Here is a 20,203-nt window from a genome sequence, read left to right as displayed (position 1 = left end):
AGCATCAAAAGGACTTTACTTTCTCTTCTAGAACCTTAATTAAAGCAACTGAGTAGAATATTTTGCATGGAAAAAAATAATGCTGTAATTAGATTAAGAAGGTATTTCATTACTTTCTGTTTGGGAAATAAATATTTTTTTTGATAAATATTGATAAATTTTGGACTGAAAGTTTGTTTACCATTACCTATTTTGATAAGAGGTATGACATAACCAGTGTTTTCTTATCACTATGTTCTTGACTAAACTGAGCACAGCTGTAATTCTGTCGGTCAGAATGCTTAGGATAATTCATTTTAGCTATACTGCGCTTTCAGGAATAGTTCCCTTTGTAGCAAGCGCCCAGTATTGCAACAAGAAAATAAACCCAGCACTGTGAGCATCCCAGTTTCCTTCAAAGCTTGTCAGGATGGTGACCTTGTACAATTGTTTGACTTGGATGTTGCAGGTATTTCTGCAGAAGTAAATGCTAGTCAAAGCTGGATGAAGCAGAGCACTGTGGGTTTATAACAGGGTATACTAAAGGTGCGTCCTTCATGCTTATGTCGGACACCTCCCTGTTACTTAATTGTATCTCTCTGACTGGGTGTAGAATTTGGGTTTTTTGTTGCTACTTAAGAATATATATCAAAACATCTGAGATAAATTTACCTCAGACTTCTAGACATTAGAATCACCATTGAGGATTGTCAAAAGGACATGATATTTGGTACTTCAGTGGTCTGAAGATGTCTGAAAATAATACAGATAAATAAATGGTATGTTTTCTCTGAAGAACAGAACCAAACAGATGAGGTGAATTCAAATTCATCAGCTTGTATTTTTGGCAGTGTATTTTCAGTCATGTTGAACTATTTTAGCTGAATTTTCACAAATATATATATTTTATTTTTTTAACATTTGAAAACAATTCAAGTAAAAGGCTATCAAAAGTAGAGTTTACCAATTTTTACTTGGAAGTTTAAATTGTAGTGAAAGTTTAGACTTCTGAACTACATTTGTCTATGACTAAATTTTTGTAAAAATGCTTACGTTTACAAGGGAGAGAAAGGAACTAATCTGCTTTAATTTGTTTTTTCATGTTCATAATAATTACAAGAATTATTTCTTTAAATAAATTATAAATGATAGCTTATTTTCTTGTAAATGGTAGTAATTAACTACCATTAATTAATGGAGAGTCATTAGAAGCAGATTAGTCTGTGCTTCGGGTATTAATTTAAACTTACTACATTTACCTCCATTGTATCAAAGAAAGCCATTATTGTACCACCATGTTGTTTCGTTAAATTGAGTCAAAAGTTGTATGTTTGCAATGCTTTAAGAAAAAGGATTTTTTTCTCCTGCATTTTTTCTTTCCTGTACTGTTTGATAGTACCAAATTCCTGGTAAATATTCAAAGCTGATGCCATTAAAAAGAAAAAAGATCTATTCATTGATTGGATAATTTTAGGTTCTTCATTTTGTTTAAAGAGGCTACTTTAATCATGACTTGAAGTTACATATATTTATATAAAAAGCAGCCCTTAGGAATACAAGGTGTTTCAGAGAGTAACTATAATACAGATGAAGTTCAGCTACAAGAGGAAAAACCTTGAGGAAATGTCACTATAAAATACAGTCTTAAATATTCTTACGCTTACCCTAAGCTTATCCCAAACAAACCTTTAGACTACAGTGTGCAGTAGTATATAGGGGAACATAATGAGTTGCTTCACATAAACTAAGGGTTCTTGCCAATTATCAGAACTAATTAGCTTGAGTAGGCAGAATGCAATATAGTTTTTCTGCTTCTAGTCACCAATAAGCCTGTTCGGTGCTAGCTCAGGGGTCTCTGCTACTTCATACATTGCAGATGATCTCTTAGGGACTCATTAAAGCCATTTTTTCTCTGTGTTTGAAACTTATGTGTGTTGCCTGGATTACCTATTTTTTAATGTAACCTATATTTTACAAATATATTACTCTTCTGAAAGCTATTCTGGATTTTAGTATTACCTTTTTTTTTTTGTATTTTTTTCCCTTTTGTCATTTTTCTATCTTGTCAGTGCTTTACCGTGATGTAATCAGGAGAGTTGTGTCTCTTCTTTAACTAATAGGCTGGACAGTAGAAACTGTGTATACAAGAGAATTTGTAGGGACATGTTTTAGAATTAAAATAATTAGGATGCATAAAACCTGCCAGTCACTGGTGTCATAAATTGTTTCATAGAGGCTTCCTCTCTCTAGTGCTTGATGAGGCTCAGGGTTTTTTTTCTTTATTTAGAGGCTTAAGAGAAGTTTTGAAAGTTAAAGTTTTTACTGCTTCTAAGTATATATAGATAACTAGGGCTTAGTTCTCTGCTCCTTAGTTCTCTTGGTTTTCTACTACTGCATAAGAAGTATGTCCTTCTGTAATTACATTGATTTCTGGCTATTCCTAGTAATTTAACATGGAGTATATGGAAAGAGAGCAGAAATCTCATTTTGAGTTTAGTTAGGCATTAAACCATATTCATGGAGTCATCTATGTATAGGAAAAAAAAAACAACAACAAAGCAGTAAAACAATTAGGGATGTGAAATCTGGAGCCTGGACTTGGAGCCATGTTAGACACATTGGACGTCCTGATCTGGTAGAAGATGTCCCTGCTCGTTGAGGGGCAGTTGGAGTAGATGAGCTTTGAAGGTCCTTTCAGGTCCAAACTATTCTATGATACTATGATTCTGTGAGTTGTTACATTCGCTATAAACTGGAGAAATCAAACAGATTCCTTAACTGGGGATTAGCATGCATTTGAGACTCTACAAGATTTAACAATATGCAGTTTACTTTTTCTGAGTGAATTTAAACCTCACATCTGGATTTTTTTTGTCAGAAGCTGTTCAGGATGCTTTAAAAAAATAAAGTGTCATTATGTTTGTTATTTTTATTAATCTATTTCTTTACTGATAATTAATATTTTGCAGATTTCCAGTTCATTTGAATGTGTAGCTTATGTATTCATGCATGGATTTCTGACTTTGTTGCTCTCTGACCCTTTCTGATGTCTTTGAACATAAGATAAAATGTGAAAATGTTCCACTATGATCATTTATTCCGAAGTTCAAACGTTTACCTTTCTTATTTTGCTAGAACTTCTGGTAGGTTATTGGTTTCCTGTTCAATTCCTGCCCCTAGGCAATACAACTATGTTGTATGATACTAGATATAGACAGGTTATTTAGTCAAGTGTGCCACATATGGACTTGGATTAAGTTGTCCTGGATTTTCAAAAGTGAACTTGACAGCAGCTTTTGGCGCATAGCCATCACACTGTTTCCAGAATAAATTCCCAAGGGAACAGGATTGAAGCTAGTGTTTTGCAGTGTGGTCTGAGGCAACTAGGCAATAAAGGAATGTAATCAAGAAGAACAAGCATTTCTTTCTTTGCGCACCACATTAGGGAGTAGGAAAGGTATAATTGGAGGTTTCACATAAACATTGCTTATTTTTTTATCATCTGAACTGTTAATTAAGCTCCTATTGGTGAGACTTGCTGTCTGCTTTCTGCACATTCTATTCCAGTCATGTATGGCACCTTTAGAAAGGGACTTTGATGATGGAACTTGAAGGGTAACTTGCATGAGCAACATGTGTAGCTTGTAATGGATATTTGGGACCATGGTCTGATTTTAAAACAGCTTCTTCAAAATTCAGTCTCTGTAAAATGTTTATTTATCTACAGGTACCCCATTTATTTGGACTACCAGAAATAATGAGTTAGCAGCACAAGTTGTGTGGTTTCTTCTTGTAGAAATCTGCTATTTATTTTAAATAGCATGTGGACTTGAGATTACAGTTCTCTGTTAAAATCCTGCTTTCCCTTCTGTCATTTCCAGGTTTCCATTTGGAGTATGTGTGTAAGTAGTACCTAGATACATACTTATGGTTTGTCATTCTACCAATGTTTTCACAATAAATATGACAGTCACCCTAACAGGTCTTATGGCAAAGCTCACATCATGTTTAGTTGTATTGACAGTAAAGCAAGGGCCAAAAATTAAATAGCCTATTTGCCTCTTCTACCTTTTGACCCTTTTAGAATTTTTAGGATCTAGAAACACCCACTCATGTGCACTTACAATAGAATCCATTTTGGAAAAGAGAAGATGCTAAATTTAGTGAGGGCTGAGGATGTGGGATTTTAATGTACCGTCTTTGTCTTTTTCTATCTTTTCCTAGTTAATTTTTCCTCAGCTGCTAAGGCCTACTTTTCCCCTGATATTTTCTTATTACAGCAAATAGGTGCGATAAAATAGTCCTCATCTCACTCCATTTACCAAAATAGTGTTGATATTTTATGTGGAAACAAACATATTGTCTCATAATGTTAATGGATGTTATCTGTGCCTATTCTAAAGTCAGTAGTTGATTTTGCTGCTTATATGAAATGCATTTCTGCAAGTGCAATAAAGAATAATATAGTCACATTTAAAATACAGCAGTGAAAGTATGGACAATGTGATGGCTTAGGATAAATAACTTTTAGTGTTTTATTCAGAACACATGAGTTGAAAAGACTGAATCTACAACATTCAAGATAGTAAATCATGTTATGCAAAAACGTCTGTGATGGGATCAAAAGTCCGTAAGAGAGGAACTTTTAAAGGCGTTGTTAGTTTCCATGCGGACCTGCTGTGTCTCAGCTACTTATGCACTTAATTTTAAATTTCACATTTATTTGACATTGTGTTTAGTTTGCAAGCATGTGAATGAGATTATTAAAAAAAAATCTGTGAAGCTGTAAATCAGTTAAAAAAAACCAAACCCACAAAATTGATTTTCTTGTGTCAGAGTGCCCTTTTATAAACTCCTCTAGGCTACTTTCAGACTATATATTCCACCTGTTTTTTAATTGCAAATGTGAAATATGATACCACAAACTTCATAAACCAAGACATCATTTTGCCAATGACTTCTCTTGTGGGTGAAAAACTGCTGAAATGTTCATTCTGCTAGACTGTACTTACTCTTCATTAGCAGAAACCTCATTATTATAACAGCTTGTCATGTCATAAATCCTTGTTACTTGAGTGCAGGAAGGACTTAGTACTTTTCACTAAGATGATAGAAAATTCCATGATAAATTGTCCTACTAATTATAAGGAAATGTAGCTGGTTTAGCATAAACCTTAGAGCAAGTTCATGAGTATTTCCTCTAAAGGCTTTACATAATCTACAAAGAAAGACTTTTCAGCTTACTTAATGTTTATCAGATTCTGAGCTGATTCAGAGTTTAACATTCTGGCTTTAGAAAAGAATGAGTCTTTGCTGGAGTCAATGATATGAATAATTATTTATGGCTAGATTGTGCTTTTAGGCAAGCCTTGAGTGAAAGCTCTAATGCATAATTAGTATTGTCCCAAAAGGAGCCCTGGAACGTGTAGTGCCTTAGGGACAACCTTCAAGCTCAGTTCACTTTTTCTTCCCTTCTTGCTTCAGGGATTCACTTATTTTAACACAACAGAGTTAAAAACTGATTGCAGTTCAAACACAGCACTTTAAGATTGTATTTTACATGTAAGGCTACCCATATTAATGCAACTAAAATGTAATCCTTTACTCTTTTTCTCCTTTTTGTAAAACTGATTCTAAATTGACCTGATTTCAGAGGTCAGTTTATGCTTGAGAAGTATATAGATGTTTCTGAAGTCCCAGTTCCAGAAATGTTTTTTTTTTGTAAGTAATACTTAGTCACTTTGACTGTCTTGTGATCTGATTCCAGGCATTTAATTAGGTTGTTTTGGATTTTTTTTAATAAGAGTATTTTATTTAATTTATGAATAGCATGTCTTGCCATTAAAGGAGAAGGACAAGAAAGAATATGTACAGAAATTAGATTACATATTTCTTTTTCAACTTGGGAGTCTCATGTTTTAGAGAATCAGCTGTATTGAGTATGTTGAGGCTTGTCCTTTGTTAGCATCTACTCTTTTATCAATTGTAGCTCCTGCTTCCTGATGACATAATAGCACTCTGCTTTCTGACTCCGTTCTTAGAGACTGAATTAGTGTTTATCTTTCTCCAGCAAATTCTTAATCCTTCTTTCTCTGCTAATGACTTCTCACCTGCTTAAATATTTCAGAGAAGTGGATACATCCATTTCCTGCTGCAGCTGTACAAGCAAAGTCATTGCTTGTCACCCTCCAAGATAGCAATTGCTGCCTCTGCTAATGAAGCTACTCAGATGTTTGTCTCCTAACCCATTTCAGTCAGACTGTTTTAGCTTAATCAGTTTAAAGAGCTGTTCTTTGTTAACTTGACACATTTTTGTCTGAGATGAACTCTGGAGAAATCACATGTGCAGTTGAATTAGCTTCTAGCAAGAAGCCAGTAATAAGCAGATGACAGACGGTGCGAAAAGGGTAGGATTTAGTCAATAAATGGTAAATGCTTTCATGACTATAACTGCCAGTGGAAGAGGATGCAGCTATTCACATCTAATTGAAAACCAAGTTTAAAAAAAAATACTCAATTTACAGTCAGTTCTTCGGAAGAAAGTGGTATGATCTGCTTGTGGTGTATGTGTGTGTGTATATTTCATAGAATCGTAGGGTTGGAATGGACCTTAGGATCATCTAGTTCCAACCCTCCTGCCATGGGCAGGGACACCTCACATGTCACCATGTCACCCAAGGCTCTGTCCAACCTGGCCTTGAATATTTGTATTTGGCCTTGTGTATTTGTCCAAGCTATGAGCGAAGTGTACGAGGGGAGGAGAAGAGCAGAAAATCAGCAAGACGCTTTATATCCTCTGTTTTTGTCATTTGCAAGATAGGCAGAACGGGAGAAACATTAACTGGACATAAACAAAACCAGCAGTAAAACATTGGTGTGCAATATTTGTCTCTAATTGCTGCTGCTGCCCAGCTGAATATCCTGCTGGGCACCTCTTCCACCATCACCCACAGTTCAGCTGCTACAGACTCCAGCATGTCCATTGGAGATACTGGTGATGAGCCTGTTTTTATACCGTCAGAAGCCTGTTACTGCATGGAAATAATTTCTTCATCTAGAGCTGAAGCCTGGTTTGATAGTGCAAGAGCATTAAACCCATGACATATAGGAAAAGCTTACTCTAAACTCCTACCTTAAAATTCTGTTTAACACATTCCAGAAAGAAAACCTCTGACTCAAACTCTGACTGAAAAGAAAGATGTATTTTACTCCTAAGGAGGAAACATTCTTACAGTGAGAGTGAAGCATTTCATATTCCTCCCCTGAGTTACTTGCTCCTAAGTTTACTATGTTATATATTCATGTGGGTGGTTTTTCATTTCACCTAACTAGGACTAAGCCTATCTGTATGTTCTACACGTTTTTTTCATGTATTCAGAATACACTTTAGTTTTAATTGCCTTCCTTCTTTTTCTTAAAATGAGGAAATTTGTATTCATGAACAACCAGAAATAGCATAGAAATGCAACAATTTTAATTAACACAACCAAACCTCTCTTGGCCACGGTGATCATGTGGACAAGCTGAAAAAGTGCTGATTGAATGCGATGTGTGCATTGCATTGCGACGGGTTACATCACTAGTCGTAACATGATGTAACCCAACGCAGCATGATGTAAGCGTCGTGATACATTGGAGGTTTAAAGAAACATCAGCATTCCCTTTTTGTCCCTCTGCCCCTTTCCAGGAATGTGCTGTCATTCTTCGTCTGGGAATGAATAACGTATTGCTTATGTCATCCACAGAGTTTAAATACTTCTGATGTGCATTGCCAGTTGCATGTGCAAAGGGAGTGTGAGGATCACAGACCTGTTTTTTTTTTTTAATTGTTTGCTACTTGATGCATTTTTTTTATGCCACTGCAGCTCTCAGTCAGTTCAGTCTGTCTTCTGTGTGGGTGTTAGAGTCACTTGCCTTGTGCTTCCCATTGCCATTCCTTCTTTGAGGACAGATATTTGTGTATTTTTATTACTATATCCATTTTGAAAGTGAGTTATCTGGCACATGAACTGCAGGTTTGAAGTAACCTTTGAAACTGAGATGCACTTCTTTTTGATACTAGTGTGCAAGTAGTTGTATACTTGGCTTTTGTGTTTTGAGAAAGTATTTCAAGACAGCTGCGAAGCACACAGTGTTCTAAAGATGGACAGAGGTCCGCATTTTATCTTAAGAAAATAGTATTTATTTTATAATACTAAAGTTGGAAGAAAATAAGATGGAATAGCACAATAAGTTTTAAAGGTGGAATGAAAACAAAGCAAGGATAAAACTTTCAGGAAAGTTTATTTTATAATTCTGTGATTCCAGGTGAGTACTAGGATCAGTAATAAGTCATATCCTGCCTTCAATACTAATATCACTCTAGCACCTGCTTTTGATTTCACTGCTGTCACATCTTGAATAACTATGCTGTTATATAAGTCAGTGTACTCTCTAATATCATTAAAAACTGAAGTTGCAAGTGTTGTATAAGACCACACCAAAAATTTGTATGCAGTTCCTTTCTCTCAAACTAGTAGCTCTCTTATGCATCGAGGTAAGGAATGCTGGTTGTGCAAGAGACTTCTGTCTTGAGAAACTTCATGGGAATTTTCTTCCCAGTTATATTGGTGGCTGATCTGTGCTGTGATAGACATAATTCATGCTTTCTGCTCCGTAAACTCAATTTGAAATTAAATCAGTCCTGCTTATCTCAATAAAATTAGACATAACTGCCTTTTTTGTCTTTTGTTAAGTTGTTGGTGTCAGTTACATGGTGTAACATACCTAGAAGTTACTATAAAATGCTAACAAATATTCTGTGTTTCTGTGCATTATGACTTCATTACTTTTTTTAAGCATTACCATTTTTGTTGAGCTGTTAAAGATTAAGGCTTTTAATATATATTCAGTTACTTAGAGGAATTTAACACTCCTGAGTTTACCAAAAAGTTAAGTCTCACTTCATACATGCTATAAGTGAACAGTGGTATTTTTTTTAATTTTTTCTGTACGCTAGATTTAACTGAGGGTTCTAACTGAATCTTTTTTCATGCAAGACCATTTTTGTCTTCCAGCAATACAGAGTACTGATGGAAGACTTTATATTTTTGCTGTGTTCTCCCTCGAAATGACACTGGATGTGAATGTATCATTCCTGATGAAACCTGACATACCTGATTATTATACACTAATGTGCAAAACTACTATATTTTCAGAAACAATTCACACTATCCTTTGACATTCTGGGTGTTTTATTTGTCCATTTTCTTAAGGTTCTCATTGCTATGACTAGAGTAATGCCTAAGCCTTTTTCTTTGGAAGTTATAGATAATTTGGATCTTAACAATTCTGTATCTGGCTCAAGTTACTTTTTCCACTGTGCATGACTCTTTTAAGTTTTTAGACCTACTACTGTATAGGTATCTCCATATCTATGCTAATGTTACCTTTTATTCAGAGAGAAAAAAGAGAAAAAAAGCATACCTTGTTTTCGATTTGTCTTAATCTGGGGCAGATATTTCACTGACTGTAGTCATATTTCACAGGCATTTAGATATATGTTTGACTTAAGTTAAAAAAGTAGCATCTTAAGTATCATCCATCATTTAGCTTTATAAACTGTCTTTGAAGATATTAATACTCACTCTGGCCTTGGCTCATATAGTTTCTATTACTGGAAAATTGTACAATATCACAATTCATCCCTTTTTCTCGATCGTTAACAGAATGTTACACAACATCAGATTAATATAGAGAATATTTCACTAGACTGTTAATTTTTTGGTATGTTGAAAATTGACCTCTGGTTACAACTGTGTAGCTTGATTTTAATCTGTGACTTACTTCGCCTCTTTCTGTAGGAATACTTGTGTTCTCATCATCTTCCCACAGATAAAGGGTTTATCAAAGACTTTTTGAAAATTGAAATAAATTTTATCAACAAGGTTCTTTTATCAAGTATTCTATGAAGAGGCCTAAAGATTTCTAGGAGATCAAAGAGTGATGCTTTTTCTTTAAGGACAGCTGTGGGTTGTTTTCTGTCTATGCATCTAAATACTCTATAATGCTTTTAACTGCTCTTTTCTTATGGTTTTGGAACATTATTTTTCTTGATTTTAATATGAACATTATCTGTTCTTAGAAATATCTTTTGTCTTCTATTATAACAGCTTATTTTAATTAGACACTGAAGTATTTTGCTAGAGCATCAATAATTATATCCTTAAACCCTGTTTGAGAATAAAATAGTGGTTTATCCTTAATGCATCTAAGGATATAGGTGCCAATGTTTACTCTTCTGACACTTCAATTTATCAAAATATGTTGTAACTCTTTTTTATGTATCTTTAATTCTTGGGTACTCCAAAATAAATGCATATGATTTTGTTGCTTCCTGTAAAACTAGATACCCAGAGAAGAAAAAGAGAATAAATATAGAACAAAGTAAGATTAAAAAATACGGAGTCAGAGAAGTTGGAAAAATGTTCAGTTATTACTGGATGCTGAAGATGAGCAATAACTGAAGGCAGCAAGAGATTGAATAATTTCTGTAGTCTAGTGTACTGGAGTATGTATTATGGGTAGTCAAACATGACCCTCAGGTAAAGTTAACTGAAAAAATAGACCTTTATGAAGTAAAAGCATGAGGGAAAAGATGGATCAAAGGCTTGTAAGGAAGAAGTAAGAGCACAATTTTAGAAAGATAACCAGTGTGAAGAAAGGAATGTGCCAGAGGATGCAAAAACGTGTAAAAGAATGAAGGAGGAGTTGGAAGAAAATAACTTGTCAGATGATGTCAGGTTTCTGCGTGTGGAAATCTGTGAGCTACTTTTAGAGAGAGGGAACATTATCAATTATTTTAATGGTCTGTTTTGTACCATGCTGCTGATATTAATGGATTTGGAACCTATTTTCAAAGGCAAGAATCTGAATCACAAATTAGGGGTTACTGGAATTGCTGCTTTTTACAGCAGAAATTCATAGTAAACGGAAGAGGAAGGCCATGTAGAGGCCTGTGAAATAAGATACTGGAATGAAATGTGATAAAGTCAATACAGGACAGAGAAGGGCAATGCACTTTGATCACTAAGAAAATTATACCATCAGAATTAAAATGTGGGTGACAGCAAAGGTTTATTTAAATGCTAAAAGGTAGAAAGATGTTTGCACTGAACTCTGTGTGTAAATTTTGCACAATGTCCTGTCCCAGATTTGTTGCAGAAATTATTAAACATATGACAAAACTAATGTATCATAGATTTTAGAAAACACGCAAAAAAAAACCCCACTCCTCCTAATGGTGGCCACATTCAGCCAACAGTATGATTTTCTTTCTTGGCTGGAAACGCACATTGCTGGCTCATGTCCAATTTTTTTCATCCACCTGTACCCACAAGTCCTCCTTCACAGGGCTATTCTCAATTCTCAGTCCATTATTACCCAGTCTGTATTGATACTGGGGATTGCTCAGAGCCAGGTGCAGAGCCTTGCACTTGGCCTTCTTAAACTTTATGCACTTCACGTGGGGCTACCTCTTGAGGCTGTCGATCCCTCTGAATGACATTTCTTCCCTCAAGCATATCAGCTACACTGCTCGGCTTGCTGCTGTCTGCAGACTTGCTGAGCGCACACACAATCCCACTGTGCTGTTGGTAAAGATATTCAACAGTACTAATATCAGTATGTACCCCTGAGGGACAGCACTGGTTACTGGTTTCCACTTCGACATTGAACTGATGACTGTAAGCCTTTGGATGTCAGCTGTGAAACCAATTCCTTTTCCATCTAACAGTTCATCCAGCATATCTTTCAAGTTTAGCAGCTTCAATGTTGTTGGAAACCATAGGAAAGCTTACAGAAGTCTAGGTAGATGGCTTCCATAGCTTTTCTGTTATGCAGTGATGCATTTACTATGGCTTAGAAGGCCACTGGATTAGTCAGGAATGACTTGTCTCTTTTGTGATTTTGTTCTGTTTTTGTTTTTTTTTTTTTCCTTTCTTTACATTCCTGCACTGTCTGTGACCAATTTTATCAGGGTTTGATGGTAAGAATTATGAAATTACCCACTGTGGTGCCTGAAAAGCAAAACAAATACAATAGACATCCTCAGCCATTCCCTGTGTTGTTAAAAGATCCAGGCATGGAAGGCTAGAAAGAGCGTGAGAACATGGCGGATGTCACACAGACGCACATGTACAACCACATAGACAAAGAGTGAAACTAATGAAATTTGTCTTTTGGCAGTTTCCCAGCTGAGCAACAACTATTACAAAAATCACCTTTCACCTAGTGGTTTTTTTTCTTTGAAATTTTGCCTCAGGTAGAAAACAGTTGGCAGAAATAGGTTTTTTTTTTAGGATGGAGGGGAGAGTTGAAGGGCATAGAGTAAGTTCATTCTGCTACATCATGTAGTCTTTGTCAGGAGGCTTTGAGCTTGGACAGAATGCTTCACTGATGCCAGGAGAAAACTGAAGTAATAACCTGAGAGATTTGATCACAGTGATTGTTTTGCTGTGGTTTTAAGTCTGATAACTTTTTGTTGCTCTTAGTGGTAGGAAAGGTGGCTGTGGTGCTTGCTGCTATTTCCATTTGTTCTTGCAAGTGTATTTCAGTATTGATATGACTGACAGAATGATGGCAACAGACAGGTGTAATTTGGACCGATGCTGTGGCAGCCCTACCTTCAACCTCGCTCACTCACTTTGTCATTGACCTTCAACACACTTAAGCTCCATGGCTTATTTTCCTGAGCAAAGCTGTCAATTATAGTTAATTTTCTCAAGTAGATGGTAGGTGTTCTAAATTGTAAATTGCACTGATTGAGACAAGGAAACATTCAGGTCTCTTTTACAGCTGAATACAAATGCTGCACAAATACAAACCAAACTGTTTGTTTTTTTTTTCCTGTAGGAACTGAAGTACATACGACAACAGGTAACATCAGCACACATAAAGTAATACTGCTTACATAAACCAAAAGAATAAAATCTTGACTTGTTCCTTTTCACAAGAACTATTTATATTTAGCCAAAGACTGGAATTTGATTTCTCAGAAGTAATTGCATACATAAGCTGTATCATTTAACGTATGATTCTATATTGTTCATATATGATTCTTTCAAATGCAAAATTCAACTTGTTTTCAGGTGGAATAAATAGTAAAATATATCGTACTATAACAAATGTCACATGCCATGTAGTAAGTATATCATACAGAAGTTTTTATTATTTTCATCTTATTTCACACTTCTGTCACATAATGATAATTGACAAGCTACTTTTGTTCCTTTCTAAATTTTGAGTAAAACATGAACCCCAACAATGAAAATTCTAAGTTTAAATTATTCTTGAAACATTGCAAAATGGAAAACCAACATAAGACATGAATTCTCATTAACTTTGGTCAATAGAGAACAGATTAGTCCACCAGGAGATATATAATCCACAAACATAGCATGCGTCAAAACTAACCAACTGTCAAGTTTGAGTGGAGTTTAGGTGGATCAGATACTAGGAAGATTGCTGTGGTACTGAAATTTGAAAATGTAAATCATGATTCCAGTGAGCTGTTTTGATGTTAGCTTAATATAATTAATAATTATATAGCATGTGTGAATTGAAATGATCCTTATTCAGCTGTATCATTTGTGGATAAAATTGCATTCTCACAGGATCTACTGAAATAACAAACACAATTATTTCCTGAATTCTCTGAAGGCAGCTGCAAATTGAGCTTGTTTTCATCATGAAGAATCAAAATAGCTGCACCAAATAATTAGAAGTATTCTTAAGAATTGATTATTCAGCTCACAGCTTCCAGTGTTGCCTACAAATGCCCAAAGGGAGTTTGCACAACTTCATCAGCAGTTGTTAAATGCAGAGTATGTGCTTGCGTTGTTCAGTAGCATGCAGAGGGTGTAACAGTTACCTTTAGTTATTAAAAGTGGCTGTTCACATTTTTTTGCACATTCATTTTCATTCATTTTAATGGGACATAGGTACTTACCTCTCTTAAGCTTATTTGAAAATATTCACACTTTAGTTGAAAGTAGTGTTAGGTGAACATTATGGGATTCCTTCTGCAGACTAGTTACCTATGTTGCATAGGGTGTAGTTATGTGGAGGCTTGGGAATTTTGCTTAATAACAAATGTTGAATTGTGCATTCTAATTTAGAAGTCCTGTATATTTTTAGAAGCCTAACTGTAGTATAATCATCATATTAACAACCTTATGTCCCTCTGCAGCTAATTCTACTTTACCCATATCTTACACCCACTGACTTGCCAGTGCTGTATATTATATGTACTTCTGGACAAATTTGCAGTGGGATTTATATATCCTACAGGGGCTTTCATATTCTTGGATCTTTGCTGTAGTATTTACTATAGACTTAATTATGTTGTCAGTCCTCAGACAAGACTGAAACCAGCTTAATGACAGTGTGGAAGCTTGTATGTACTGGTATTTTCTTTGAATAGGACTTCTCATATGCTGAAAACTTTGCATGTGCCCAGAGAGCTTTGCCAGCACAGAGGCAGTATATGTAACAGAAAGGGAAAGAGTGTATTTTTAAATATTTCATTATATTGAACTGATTGTTATATTTTGGATGTTGTAATTCAAGAAAGTAGCATGTAGGTATTGTTGACAAATTTCAAAATGGCTTTGCTGGTGAGGGAGGTGAAATGGATGAAGGGAAATGCTGTGCTTCTATGTAGCAGTATTGTGCACTCAGACATTAGCATTTTTATGTTCACATCTCATCAAGTACACCAGTTTAATAGAGAACTGTAAGCTATAAGAGGTCACTGCCACACTTTCATGACAGTGTTCCTTCGGATGCTTCTACAAAAAAATACACGTGTCTAAATTAATTTAAATAACTGTATGATAGATTTATGCTTTTTAATGAGTCTTTCACTATTCAATTAGTAAGTATTTCAGTCTCAGTCCAGTCCTCTGTCAAATAAAGCAGATTCAGTTACACTGGAAGTTCAAGAAACACTCCCCTTATCTGTTGGAGGTCACTGAAAGGATAGGCTGCACAATGCTTTCTTTCTTTTGAGCCATTATAGACAGCTATGTCAAAGCAATGTTCTGTATTTAAAGACTTTAAGTTCTAAATGTTGTGTAACTTGTGTAACAAAGTTTTAAACCTTAATTTGAAAGTTTTAAAAAATGTTATTCTGAGTAATTTTTATACAAAGTATTTTATTTTATTAAAAAAAGAAGTGCCAAAAGTAAGACAGGATGAAAGATAAAACTTAGTAATTTTACAGTTTTTTCCAGGATGAAATTTCTCCGGTATCTCAAGGATGTCAACAAGGATGGCAGAGGGGGACTGTAGAGATAGGACAAGGGGTAATGGCTTCAAACTTAAACAGGGAAAGTTTAAGTTAGATATAAGGAAGAAGTTCTTTACTCTGAGAGTGGCAAGGCACTAGAACAGGCTGCCCAGAGAAGTTGTGAATGTTCCATCCCTGGCAGTGTTTAAGGCCAGGTTGGGCAGAGCCTTGGGCAACATGGTCTTGTGTGAGACATCCCTGTCCATGGCAGGGGGGTTGCAACTGGATGATTATAAGGTCCTTTCTAACCCTAACTATTCTATGATTGTACGAATAAATACAATCTAAACAAATGAAAATATTTTCAGAGTAAGAAATAGCTTTCAAGTGTGGTTCTTACAGTAACTATGACAAGTGTCTAGTGTAAATACCAGTATCTTCATCACGACATGTATTTAACAATCTTCCTGAAATGAATGACTCACTTTCCAAAAATTAAATATATAGGAAGCTTTGAAAAAATGACTAAAGGGAAGAAATACTGCCTAAAGTTAAATAAATTAAGGTTTTATTTATCTTTTGCATGCTACTTGGAATAAGAGTCAGTAGCATTTAGCTGGTGAATACAGGATAGTACATATAATCAGAATGTAGGCAGGCCAAAATTTCATGTAACAACATAGCTCCTAAGTGGTAACTGTTGTTACTATCTTTTGTAAGCTCTTTTTGATCCCAATAGTGATCAAGATTGTGTATCGTCTGTACATCTAGTTTTTCAATCGAAGTGTCTATATAGATTTTTTTTTCTCATAAGTTCTCTAAAACTATTTGAAAAAAGCCTATGAAATAGCATTTTCTTTTTGTTTTAATCCTCATTAATGTATGGAACACAAAACTGTAGGGATTTTTCCTCATTTTCTTACCATCCAATTTCAAAGACGAAGAATTGCCTTTTAATTCTCTTTTCTTGAAAAGAAATATTTCCTGGCTATATAGCAGCATTTAAACTTTTGCTGTGGTCTGAAATTCTAGTGCTTTGGGGTTTCTTTTTTATGTGTGTTGTAGCTGGAGTCATAAAGAATACAAACCCAATTATGTTACATGTTCCTTAGTTAAATGTTGCTGGCATACAGAATTAGCAGCTGCTACCCAAATAGTTCTGTTGTTGTTGTATTAAAATAACAGCCATTGTAATCATGGTCTTCTGCTATTCAGTGATGATATAGGAATTAAAATAAACTCCCAGAAATCTAATTCAGACAAAGTAAAGTAAAATTCTGAGCTTTCATTGGCTTCCACATTAAAAACTACAGTAGGAATCTAAGTCTTAATTTTATTTAGGAGAGAGATGGAACCCATCTAAGGGCTGCTTTGAAATCATTGAATGTGGCTGTTTGCTGGACTTATGCACACTGCTGACAGATTATAATTTCATTTTAATACCTTTATGGGAAGACTGTGCCAGAGAATAAACCTGTGTTCAGACTATTACCTGTACAGAGCATTTTCATGTACATACATGTGTATATATTTACACACATGTATACACCCACACACAATTGCACACACATTTTGCCAATATTCAGGAAATAATGAAGAAGTAATGGTTATTTAAATATAGACAATATGCATATATTTCTTTTTCTCTAATTCAGATCAACAGGCTTCTAAAAATACAGGTATGTAGATTGTCACGGTTTATAACCAGCCAGTAACCCAGACCCATGCAGCTGTTTGCTCTCCCCGCCACGTTTCCCCATCCAGTCAGAATGAGGAGGAGAATCAAAAGAATGTAAACCCCATGGGTTGGGATAAGAACAGTCCAGTAGCTGAAGTAGAGCATACTACTAATAATAATGATAAGGGAAATAACAAGCGAAGAGAATATAAAACTAAAAGCAGAAAAGGAAGAGGAAAACCACAATAAACAGCAGTAATGCACAATACAATTGCTCACCACCCCCTGACCAATACCCAGCCCTACCCTAGCAGCAGTCTGGTCCTTTCCAGGTAACTCCCCCCAGTTTATATAGTGAGCATGACATGCTATGGTATGGAATACCCCTTTGGCTAGTTTGGCTCAGGTCCTCCAGGCTTCTTGTGCCCCTCCTCACTGGCAGAGCACGAGAGACTTAGCAACAGCTAAAACATTGGTGTGTTATCAGCATTATTCTCAGACTAAAGCCAAACCACAGCACTGCACCAATTACTAGGAAGAAGAAAAAATAATTATAGCTGAAATTAGGACATAGGGTAGTAGAGAACTTCTTGGTATGATTATAAAGGTAGCTAGAGAGCCTTAGCCATAGCCATGAGCCAGGGACAGTGTTATGACCACAAAAGTTCCCCATTGATAGAGCCCTCTTTTTGGACATGAAATGACTCAAGGCTTGCCCACTAAGTGAAACTCAAATTTAAGCCAACCTACCAGTCTTGGGAGAAATGCAGAAAAGAAAGTACAGTTCCACTTTCCTGATGATCCCTTGAGTCTGTAATGAACTGTTGACTTGAGGTGATTGTAAAATTATAATAGCTGTCATGGGATGGGAAATCAAGAGCTTTAGAGATCTATTGAAATGACTGTATAAATAAAACATATCACTAAGAGAATGACTACTAAATCCTGTATTAATCTGGTTGCAGCTGGAAGTTTCCAGAAAGTTGAGCATGCTCTATGTGAAACTAGGAGGTCATACAACTAATAATGTGCTATGTGGTTTCTGAAAATCGAGCATTTCCCAAAATTAAATGGGGTCAAAAGGTGTACTGTGTGACAGATGGAGCAATTGCATATAAATTGCAGAGAAATGGCGTCAGCTTCAGCAGTCGTTGATAATTTTTTGCTGCCATTAGAGGCTTCAGAGTGGATACCTAAAATGCAAGGAATGGTAAACTGCATGCATGGGACTTGACTACATTATATATATATATATATATATATATATGAAAAAATATATATATACATACACATATATTATCACTATTATGTGAATAGAGGAAGATGTAGCATAAGTTTTGAATACATCTGGGAAGACTTGCAACCCCAGAAAATCTTCTTCTGAATGAGATTTTTATTCATTATCAAAGGAAATGTGAGCCAGAGGATGTGCTTACAATGTGACTTCTTCATTTGTGATAGATGTATGCATGGCACTGGGAATGCATCTCAGAATACAAGGTGACTTTACATCCACAGATAAATGAAATCAAGTAATTTTTTTTTTTTTTAGTTTATTAATACATGGGTCAGTGTTTAAGAATTAAAAACTTTTAAAAATGAATGCTTACTGAATTAAACTTTACAATTACATTGCACATAGAGCTCCTTAGCGAGGAAAAAAGTAGCCCACATGACATCCAAAACTTGGATGTTGACTGAGATTTAGAGCCTGTATCTAACATTTGTCAATGAATTTGACAGATTAGAGAGCATCTGTGTTTCATTAACAGTCATATTTTACCTAATTATGTACTGAATACATATAATTGAATGCACTGATATGTTACATACACAATAAATACTGTACAGTGGCATTGAAAATGTGAGCTTTGTGTGGAGATGAGTCTCAGCCACTGTTTTTCACATTTTGACTCACTAATCACCATTACTCCATATAGAGTGGCAGTGTTTCCAGAAAATTTCTATAGAAAATCTGTATTCTGTCTGTATCAAAGAGAAGCAAACCAGTACACAGAACCCCAAACTGAATATATTAGCAATTCTTAAATACAGTAGTAACGATTAACTGCATTCTGTCAGTTTTACAATCGTGGATTGAGATATACTTGAAACCCTGAATTTTGAGGGATATGAGGGATATGAGGACATTTTAAATAACAGAATAAAAAGAAGTAATAAAATACTTATTTTAGCTAAATATGATGTCTCTGTGACATACTCTAGAGTTCATACACAAACTCATACATACAGAAATTAATATACTGCTCTTTTTCAATGTGTCCTGAAAACACACTTCCAAATAAAGACAATTCAGGAAAAAAATGGTTAATGTAGTGACTTAAACCATTTGATTTTTTTAGAAGCCATGTTTAATTCATGAGTTAAATTAGAAACTGAGTTTCCTATTCATGTTTCATTCTTTATCAAGTAACCTTTAACAAGAGGTTACTTGCTACAGGAGCAAGGACATCACAACGAAATGCTGGGTACAAGGATATCTTGGTGTCTTTTTTTTTTTTTTTTTGCCAGGAAACAGTAATACAGCACAAGGAAATGAGTGGGAAAAGCTATGTTTATTTCCTCTTGCTCCCATAAGCACAGTCTAGGGCATGTATGGACATGTGTGTTTATCTGTGTGTGCATGTGTCTGTGCACATGTATACACCTCACAAGTATTTTGACGAGCATACTGAATACAAATTAAAATATATTCTTTACTAAATCTTAAATAAACAAGTACAAGTTCTTTATCATGGTAAGTAATTGTGTTCAGTTAAATTCCAGGTTTTTCTAAAGAGCACGAAATGTGATATTATATGAACCATGGCTCCTTTTGGACCAGTTTCATGTTTGGAATCTACTCAAATCTGTTTCACCTTTTTACAGTCTGTTGTTTTAAATATCTTCTTACTCATATGGGAAACGAGATTAAATTTGAAGGTCTTTATGGTTTATCTTTGTCCAGTTGAGTAAGATTCAAAGATAATTTCATTGGCATTATTTCCATCTAAAATTCAGGTTGTGGCTGATTCTTAAATCCTAATGAGCATAAATAAAATGTTAAGTTGTTCAAGCTGGTAACTGAAGGCATTATTTCTACAAGGTTACAGAACAGAATGACATAAATTGCATTTCTTACTTAGAAACCATAATTTGGTCAATTTTTTAATATAATTTTTGGTTTATATTTTTTTTAATAGCACATTAATTTTGTTTTTGCAGAAATCACTTTTAACTGAAGTAACTGCATTGTCACAGAATATGATACATTTTTT

General features: G+C 35.1%; 1 protein-coding gene across 6 annotated transcripts in view; it reads left to right on the top strand.

The window, feature by feature from the left end:
* Positions 1-20,203, top strand: part of NLGN4X (neuroligin 4 X-linked) — a 181,979-nt gene that overhangs the window by 78,006 nt on the left and 83,770 nt on the right. The window lies entirely within an intron of this gene.

Source organism: Pezoporus occidentalis, unplaced genomic scaffold (genome assembly GCF_034315485.1).
Source record: "Pezoporus occidentalis ecotype Australia unplaced genomic scaffold, CSIRO_AGI_Poc_V1 ctg81, whole genome shotgun sequence".
Taxonomy (NCBI): domain Eukaryota; kingdom Metazoa; phylum Chordata; class Aves; order Psittaciformes; family Psittacidae; genus Pezoporus; species Pezoporus occidentalis.
The sequence above is the reverse complement of the archived record's forward strand: the minus strand, read 5'-3'. Positions and strand labels throughout refer to the sequence as shown.